Genomic DNA, 9,792 nt, shown 5'->3' on the forward strand with positions numbered 1-9,792 from the left:
TCAATTTCCCAGTAACAAGGTCAAGTAACGGTGCGGTTATAACATCAGAGGAGTCTGAGGTATCACCCTCGATGGAGTCCGAACGATGTAACCCTCAATGTGGCCAGGGAGGAATCACCATCACTGGATCACGCTTGAGGGGTTGCACGACAGAGTCGTTAACGGAGGTGGTGAAGGATGAATCACCATCCATAAACCACCACTGGTTAACTACACTACAGAGCTAACATCAGGAGTACGTATCGAGGTGTCACCCTCGGTACACATAGTAGTACTGAAGCGACGTACAACTAAGGGGGATGTGAGTGTTGTGATGGGTCTTGGCTCGTCGATCAGATGATCGAGACTTGATGAAAAAACACGGGCAACTGCACTAAGGGGGGTAAATGGGGATCACTGCTCCAACTATACTAAACAGTTTAAAGTGAAGTGGAGTAAAGTAGCAGTTCATCAAAGACAGGCTATGCATCAGAATTGGAGCTATCTACAACAATAGCAAAATCTAATGCAAGCATAAGGGAGAAAGAATAGGCGATATAGGAATGATCAAGGGGGGTTTGCTTGCCTTGTTGCTCTGCGGCAAAGGGCTGTTTGTCGGGTGGGTAGTCGTACTCGACAGGAGCTTCAGTCTCGGGGTCTACCATAGAGAAGAGGGGAAGAAACAATAAATATAATACACAGATGCAACACGATATGCGGGTCTAGGCATGCACTAACGCAGTATTAGTCGTCATGGACGGATCGGGAAAATATCTAACGATATTTCCAGCGTCTCTCGCTACTACCGAACACGTGAAATGGATGTAAAAGTTACATGTTCGCTATGATAGAGACGCGTGAGAGACGAAAAGACAGTGTATCCAGGTTCGTCTCATTTCAACCGGATTAATGATTATTTATATTAATTATAAAATTTATTAATTATTTAGAAATTAAATAGATTTAACTAAATTCAATAATTAGTTATGACATCATGAGTCAACGGTCTTGTTGACTGGTCAAACTGGCCAGTGGGCCCCACGTGTCATACTCACATTCTTATTTAGTTTAATTAATAATTGATCACACTAGTTTAGAGGGGTGGGACCCACCTGCCATTCTCTACTTAATTAAATTAGTTAACATATTTTAGTTTATTTAGCTTAGGTCTAATTAACCCAATCAATCATCCAAATTAATTACCCTAATTAAATAATTAAATTAAATTAGACAAAATTAATTACGGATTTAATTAAGTCAACTAATTAATCTTAATTAATTAATTATTTTAATTCATTTTTTAAAACCGTTTTAGAGGGGGTGGGCCCTATGTGTCATGAATAGGGGAAGGGGTTAGTGGGGGCCTAACCCCCACTAACTGCATCGGCGGCGAAGGCCTGAGGCCAACCGAGGGGGGCGACGACCGCCAGTGGTGGTGTTGGCTAGCAGCATTGGCATCGCGGGAGAAGGGGGTGTGCGGCCAGGGAGCGGCGAAGTTCCCATCGGCGGTGGCCGGAGGCGGGCGCGGGGCGTGAGGGTAGTGGGGTGGTGTGGTGGCCGGGAGCGCGTGACGAGGCGGTGTGCACTGTGGCGTGGCCGCCGGAGCGAATGGGGGATCCGCTGGAGTGGGAGTGGTGGTTGATCGGAGTGAAGGGAGGAGGAGGAGAGCCCGCAGTTCACCTCCGTTGCAGGGCAGGGGGCGACGAGGCTCGGGGTCGGCCAGCGTGGAGGATGACAAGGAGGACGGCGTGCGGCGGTGGTCGGAGGTGAGGCGTCCGGCAGCGAAGAGGCGGCCGATGGGGTGAGGGAAGGGGAGAGACCCACCATAGGGTGGGGCTCAGTGGGGGGGGGGAAATGAGTGGGGTGGGTGGTTTTAGGGTTAGAAGGGGGATTATATACCACGTGGGGTGGAGGTGGGCCGATTTGGGCCGGTTGGACTGGCTCGGGCCGGCCCAATGGGGGTAAGGGTTTCCTTTTTTAATTGTTTTACCATTTTTATTTTTTATTTATTTTTATTTTGGTCCTTTTATTTATTTTGTTTTACAATATCCCTTTTGAAAAATGGTGGATCTGATCCATTACTTTTCTCGCAAACTTTTGCACTGTCGCAAAAAGTTTTTGAGAGCCTTTAGAATTTATTTAGAATTGGCTTAAATCAAAGGGCATTTTTTAATAATTCTCAGCCTCTTTTTTAATTGTTTTGAGGTACTTAAGGATATCATAAAATGTTGGTTTTAATTTTGTAAATACTTAGGAATTATTTGCAACCTAAGCATGATTATTAATTTGAAGTTTGCAAAACTTTTAAATCCACTTTTGAAATGAATTTGAATTGCCACAAGGAATTTGAATCAGTGTTTGATTCCAACAACGATCATAACTAGATTAGCAAAAGCATTACTTAAATCTTGGCCAACATTGTAGCTTAATTTTAATGATTATTGTAGCATAATCGAGCGATGTCAAAACTCTCCCCTACAACAAGAAATTCTCGTCGCGAGAATTAAGAGGTAGAAGGAAAGAGCTCGGGGTCTTCATCACGAAGATGATCCTCGCGTTCCCAAGTGGCTTCATCTTCAGAATGATTTGACCACTGCACTTTAAGGAACTTGGTGACCTTGCGACGAGTCTGACGTTCAGTCTGATCGAGAATGCGGACCGGATGCTCTTTATAAGAAAGGTCTTGTTGCAGCTCAAGCATATCATGATCCACTGCTCGAATAGGATCTTTGAAGCAGCGGCGGAGCTGAGACACATGGAAGACACCGTAAACCTTAGAAAGGTTCAGTGGTAGTTCCTATTAACAAGCTACTTTCCACGCCTTTCAAGAACAGGGAATGCACCAATATAGCAAGGACCTAGCTTGGCCATGATCCCAAAATGGTGTGAACCTCTCATTGGTGTGGCACGAAGATAAACCTTTTCGCCAGGTTGATAGACCATATCTTGGTGATGACGGTCATACTGACTTTTCTAATGAGACTCAGCAGCCTTCAGATTCTCATGAATAATGTGGACTTGATCTTCGGCGTGTTGGATAATATCCAGACTGAAGAGTGGTCGTTCCCCAATTTTGACCAATTTAGAGGAGTTCGACACCTTCGTCCATACAATACTTCAAAGGGGCCATCTTCAGACTAGCTTGATAGCTATTATTGTAGGAGAACTCGGCATACAGGAGAGATTCCTCGCATTTCTTACTGAAAGAAATAACACAACTCGAAGCATGTCTTCGAGAATTTGGTTGACTCGTTCAACTTGTCCCTAGGATTGAGGGTGAAATGTGATGCTAAAGGACAGATGGGTCCCCATAGCCTTTTGAAAACTTTCCCAAAATTTTGAAGTGAACAAGTTGCCACGGTGCGAGTTGATTACCAACGGGATACCGTGAAGTGAAACAGTTCTAGGCATATAAAGATCTACCAGCTGACTAGCAGTAATTGTTTCTTAGACGGCCAGAAAATATGCAACTTTGGACAGTCGGTCAATGACGACAAGAATAGCATCATTACCTTTCTGCGGTCTGGGAAAACTAGTGACAAAGTCCATTTCAACATGGTCCCATTTCCACTCAGGAATAGAGATAGGTTGGAGGGTTCTAGCAGGCTTTCGATGTTCTGCTTTGATTCGACGGCAAATATCACATTCTGCAACATAGCGTGCAATGTCTTGTTTCATATTTGGCCACCAGAATCTTTGACGAATGTCTTGGTACATCTTGGTACTACCCGGATGGATAGACAAAGGTGTGTCGCGAGATTCTTTCATCACCCTTCCAGTCATTCTTGGGTTTTCTTTTTTACTTGGGACGAATAGGCGACCCTTGAAGTACAAGGCGCCAATACCAGCAACAGTGAGGCAAGAGGGTTTACCCTCTGCAAGGTGGCGTTTAATTATTTCTACATCATCATCATAGAGTTCAAAAGTCTTGATACGGCACACAAGATCTGGTTTAGCAACCAGGTTACCGAGGGAACCCTCATTAACAACACGGAGGTTCAACGTGGGAAAATCTTCACGAGGGGGAACAAGATAACCATGAGAAACAATATGGAGGTTCAACCTTCGGAATTCCTCTTGAACACGAGCATGAACCTTTTGAACCTGGAGGTGGTTGCAGTACGACTTGCGGCTCAAGGCATCAGCCATTATATTAGCTTTCCCAGGGGTATAAGATATACCATAGTCAAAATCTAATATGCGCTCCATCCATCTCTGTTGACGGAGGTCCAGATCCGGCTGAGTGAACAAGTACTTCACACTTCGATGATTGGTGTAGATCTCACAATGATTACCAAGAAGGTATTTTCGCCACTCTTTCAGTGAATGTACAACTGCAACAAGTTTGACTTCATGAACTAGATAGTTCTCTTCATGAGCACATAGTTGGCGTGAGGCATAAGCAATCACTTTGCGATCTTGCATAAGGACACAACCTATTCCTTGACGAGAAGCGTCAGAATATATGACGAAATACCTTTTTGTATCCAGAGGAGAAAGTACTCGAGCGGATGTCAGTTTGTCCTTGAGTGTTTGGAAACTTTCCTAACATTTATCAGTCCACTCATACTTAACACCTTTGTGAAGAAGATTGGTTAAGGGCTTTGCAATCTTGGAGAAGTTCTCGACAAATCAACGGCAATAGCTCGCGAGTCCGAGAAAACTTCTGACTTGCTTGACATTCTTCGGGGGAGTCCAGTCAAGAATAGCTTGAACTCGTTCGGGATTGACCGCAATACCATCCTTGGAGATCACATGACCAAGGTACGTCACTTCTTCCAGCCAGAATTCACATTTGGAATACCTCGCATAAAGTTGATGTTCTCGAAGCTTTTCCAGTACCAGAAGAAGATGTTCGGCATGTTCTTCTTAATTCTTTGAATATACCGGCATGTCATCTAGATATACCACGACGAATTTGTCGAGGTAGTCCATGAATATATAATTCATCAATTGAGAGAAGGTTGCGGGGGCATTGGTTAAGCCGGAGGACATGACGGTGTACTTGCACGATCCATAACGAGTAACAAAGGCGGTCTTTGGGATATCCTCTTTGCGAACACGGATCTGGTGGTATCCCATCCTCACGTCGAGCTTAGAGAAGACTGGGGAACCAGCAAGTTGATCATACAGATAATTTATCCGAGGAAGAGGATATTTATTTTGAATAGTGGCCGATTGATAGGACGGTAGTCTTGAACCAAACGATTTGTCCCATCCTTCTGACTAACAAAGAGAGAAGGTGCTCCCCGAGCAGAGGAACTTGGACGAATGAAACTCAGGCGAAGTGAATTGTTAATTTCTTGCTTAAGTTCAAGAATTTCATGGGGTGGCATTTTATAAGGAAGCTTGGCGATAGGAGTGGTATCGGGTACCAAGTCGGTAACAACCTCGACAGCTCGAGTAGGGGGAATCCCCGGAAGTTCTTCTCAAAAGACATCTTGGAATTCCCAGACAATTGGAATATTTTTTATCCCTTCAAGAGGTGACACATTTAATGCATCCAAGGCATATAGTCGTGCCTCAGCATCTCGAACGAGATAAGCATGGTAGCTTACTAATTCATTTGAAGGGAGTAAGAGGTGGACGGTTTTGGTGGTACAAACGATTGAAGCCGTATGAGCTTTCAACCAGTCCATTCCCAGTATGAGGTCAATGTTGGAAGACTTCAGTAACATGGGAGCGGCAAGGAATTCCAATCCTTCAATTTCCATGGGGACATTTGGGCAAACCATGGAGGGTCGACATTGGCCCGCGGGGGGTATTTACCACTATTGGATGTTCATCTCTTCGTATTTAATGCCATGCATAAATGCAAAATTTTCCGACATGAAGGAATGCGATGCTCCTGTATCAAACAATACAAAAGCATGTATTGAGTTAACGAGAAGTGTACCCATCATGGTAGCAGGTTGGTCCTGAGATTGACCCATATCAATGTTGTTGGCCTGACCACGAACATAAGAAGGCATGGCATTGTTGTCGTGGTTCTGATTGTTGCCACTGCCAGTAGAGGGAAGTGCCAGCTGGTTCGGATTCTTCCTACAATCTCTAGCATGGTGACCTGGATGGCTGCTACGATGACAGAAATATTTTTTCGTCTCTTGAGCTTGCGTTGGTTTTTCCCTTGAAGAGGAAAGGGCGATGCAGCACAGGAGCAGTAAGTATTTCCCTCAGTTTGAGAACCAAGGTATCAATCCAGTAGGAGAATCTCGTCAAGTCCAGAGTACCTGCACAAACACAAAAGATCTTGCACCCAACGCTATAAAGGGGTTGTCAATCCCTTCAAGATTGATTGCAAAGTGAGATCTGAAGGCGGAAAGTGCAACGAAGAAAAAGTGTAAGGCTGAAAATATGGTGTGAAGTAGACCCGGGGGCCATAGTGTTCACTAGAGGCTTCTCTCAAAATACCAAATATTACGGTGGGTGAACAAATTACTGTCGAGCAATTGATAGAACCGCGCAAAGTCATGACGATATCTAAGGCAATGATCATACATATAGGCATCACGTCCGAGACAAGTAGACCGATACTTTCTGTATCTACTACTATTACTCCACACATCGACCACTATCCAGCATGCATCTAGTGTATTGAGTTCATGACGAACAGAGTAACGCCTTAAGCAAGATGACATGATGAAGAGGGATAAACTCAAACCAATGATGAAAACTCCATCTTTTTACCCTTGATGGCAACAACATGATGCGTGCCTCGCTACCCCTTCTGTCGCTGGGTGAGGTCACCGCACGGTATGAACCCAAAACCAAGCACTTCTCCCACACTATAAGAATACACCCTATAAAGCAACACAAATTCTACAACGTTTTGATTATATGTTGCAAAATTATGTATAGATACGCATATATGCGTTGCAACACATGTGTTGTAGAGTTGCAGCTCATGACCATACTTTAGTACATAAGTTGCAACAGATCATATATGTTGCATGTACATGTTGGAAATTATATTTATTATAAGACCGTAAATACACATAATAAAAAATAAAAAATAAACATACATGCATGTACACATAACGAATTCGACGCGAAAAGTTGTGTTAACCGTTCAAGCAAAATCAATCTGCGTGCAGTCCCTCTACTTTATTCTTGGATCCATATTGATATACATCATATCGATCTAGTTTTTTTCATTAGGGCTGGATTATATTATTTTTCAGGTGATCCTTAGGGTCAACGTGGATCCGACATCATGCCTTGCCACTACGCCAAGATAGAACAGGCTTCGCTACCTCTCCAGTGCGATCGTGGGTCCAAATGTGACACCGCGGGAAGGAGGAGCCAACCTCGCAGCCGCTCAGTTGGTACACCCGCATCGCCTGAACAGATGAAATAGCATTATGTTTATGTAAATTATAATATTGAACATATATCCGTTTGAACGAGTTCCGTCAAGTTTGCATGAATTTTATCTGAATTTGTTAATATTGTGGGCGGACGTTTGGGCAATCATTTGATGGCCGACTCTCGTATCATTGTGTACCGGAATAAATAGTGTGTCTGTCATGACGGCCTGCGTTTTGCAATGACCTTAAGCCTCATAGGACTGCAAACTTTGGAAAATGGTGCCTTAGCCTTCATGTTGATGAAAACTAGCTAGTGATCTGGACAACTAACAATAAACCTGGAAAAAACATGTTCTGTTTGACACAAAAAATATATGTAAAGTGCCTGTCACGGGCAAGATGATATATAGTAACAAAATTTATAATTTATTTGGCTCTAAATTTTTAGACTCCCTCGTATTTCTATTTTGGTTTTGCTCCAATTTTCAATTTCCCTCTCTATTCTCTCCCTCCAATACCGAATAATCTGGTCAAAAAAATGAATAAGCGCGCTTTTTTACCATGGCTCCACCTGTCATACGAAGTCGGCACGGAGACTAACATCAAACACACCGTGATGCGGTAAATGCACCAACAATATCGGAAACCTTTGCCCCCATATCAACACGGTTCCCATCCGTATCTCATCTCCAATCTCCACCGAATCCACTTGCCATCGCCACGGCCCAGCTCATCGCTCGCCGCCGCTTATCTCTCATAGCTGGCGCCCCCATGATCTCGTGCCCGCAGAGCTCTTGTGTTGCCTAGTTCGAAGGCACAACCTCATGCTTTGCATGTACGCGAAGGTGCCGTCGGGGGCCGGTGCGGGGCAATTAGTTGGTTCCGCGCCGCAACTCCAAGGCCCATAGTCGGGGGCCGATGCGGGGCAGTTAGCTGGTTCCGCGCCACAACTCCAAGACCCATAGCCGGGGGCCGATGCGGGGCAGTTAGCTGGTTCCGCGCCGCAACTCCATGACCCATAGCCGGGGGGCGATGCGGGGCAGTTAGCTGGTTCCGCACCGCAACTCCAAGACCCATAGCCGGGGGCCGATGCGGGGCAGTTAGTTGGTTCCGCGCCGCAACTCCAAGACCCATAGCCGGGGGCCGATGCACGTTGCAGCGGGACCAATTTCCCTGCCGAAGCCCGAAGGTCATGGCGCTACCCCCGCTGATTGTGTTGGAAACATCTCGAAAATGGCTGCTTCTGCCCCAAACGGGCTGTCACTGCAGCCACATGGAAGTGCTGTGAAGAATCTCTCTTCCCGTTTAAAAAACATGATTCCCTTCCTTGTCTCTTGTTTGACTCATCGCATGCCCGGCGACCATTGACACATCACCACGAGCTAAACAAGGTTAGTTGTTGACCTACTCTTCCACATTTCATCCTCTTCTGCTCCTTACTCTACCAATCTGCGCTCCTAATCAATTTTGTTATGTTATGCTCTACCGATCTATGCGTCTGTTCTGTTCTTGCCGAGAGAGTTGATTCATCTAATCAATGGTCAAGTTAACGTCTACGTGTATATATGTGTGCTAGTGCTACTGTAGATTAATCCAGGTGATTGTCTGCTAGCTTCGTAAGCTAGCTTGCACAAGATAGATTCTGGTGGCTTCGATCTAGCAGGTTTAAAACCATAGAATATTATCCCTTCCAATGATCCTATCCAGATACTTATGTTCGATGTCTCTCTCGGATTGAATTGTAATTTTTCCAAACGTCGGTGTGCTATATATTGTAGTTTACGAAACAACCTATATTCTACTTTACATAATTTATTTAAGCTTTTGACCAATGTAATGTTGCTACAGATATATCTTGGACAAGAATTAACGTTGTTGAATCCAATGAAAAATATATGGTGGAAGAACCTTCTAGAAGTGGATCACTTTCTCAAAAAAAATGATGAAGGCTTTACAGATTTTGATGATGCCGATGCGGATGAAAATGAATAAGGTGAGTCTCTTGCTCATTCCTTGCTAATTGCAATATATGGTAAGTCATCAATGTAACATAATTCATGGTTCTATATATTCAACTGACAAATTAGAAACAAAAGAGCATAAGAAGAGGAAGCCGGAATATATTTGGAACCTTCTAGAAGTGGATCACTCGGTTAGTTGGGTGCCACCTGTAAAAGTGCTCATATGATCCTTTTGTTTTGTCTCGTTACTTTGTTTTTCTCTAACAGACAGGAATTTATGTGTTCTTGAAGAGGCAGAAAAGTCATGTCAGGGAGGCAGCTCTTGCTAAAATTGTAAGTTGCAATCCTAAATTTCAATTTGCTCGTGTTGAATTTACAATGATTTTTGGGCACTGCATGTCGATATGGCGCTTGTGTAAACTGAAGATTTGTACATAATCGCAGAAACTGCAATACTCTCGGTAATGCAAAAAAAACAAAGATTGCATGTCCTTCAACCTTTATACGTGACTAATATCATGCCTCTGGCACTACTTCCGTCATGT

This window comes from Hordeum vulgare, chromosome 3H, assembly GCF_904849725.1.
Source record: "Hordeum vulgare subsp. vulgare chromosome 3H, MorexV3_pseudomolecules_assembly, whole genome shotgun sequence".
Classification (NCBI taxonomy): Eukaryota; Viridiplantae; Streptophyta; class Magnoliopsida; order Poales; family Poaceae; genus Hordeum; species Hordeum vulgare.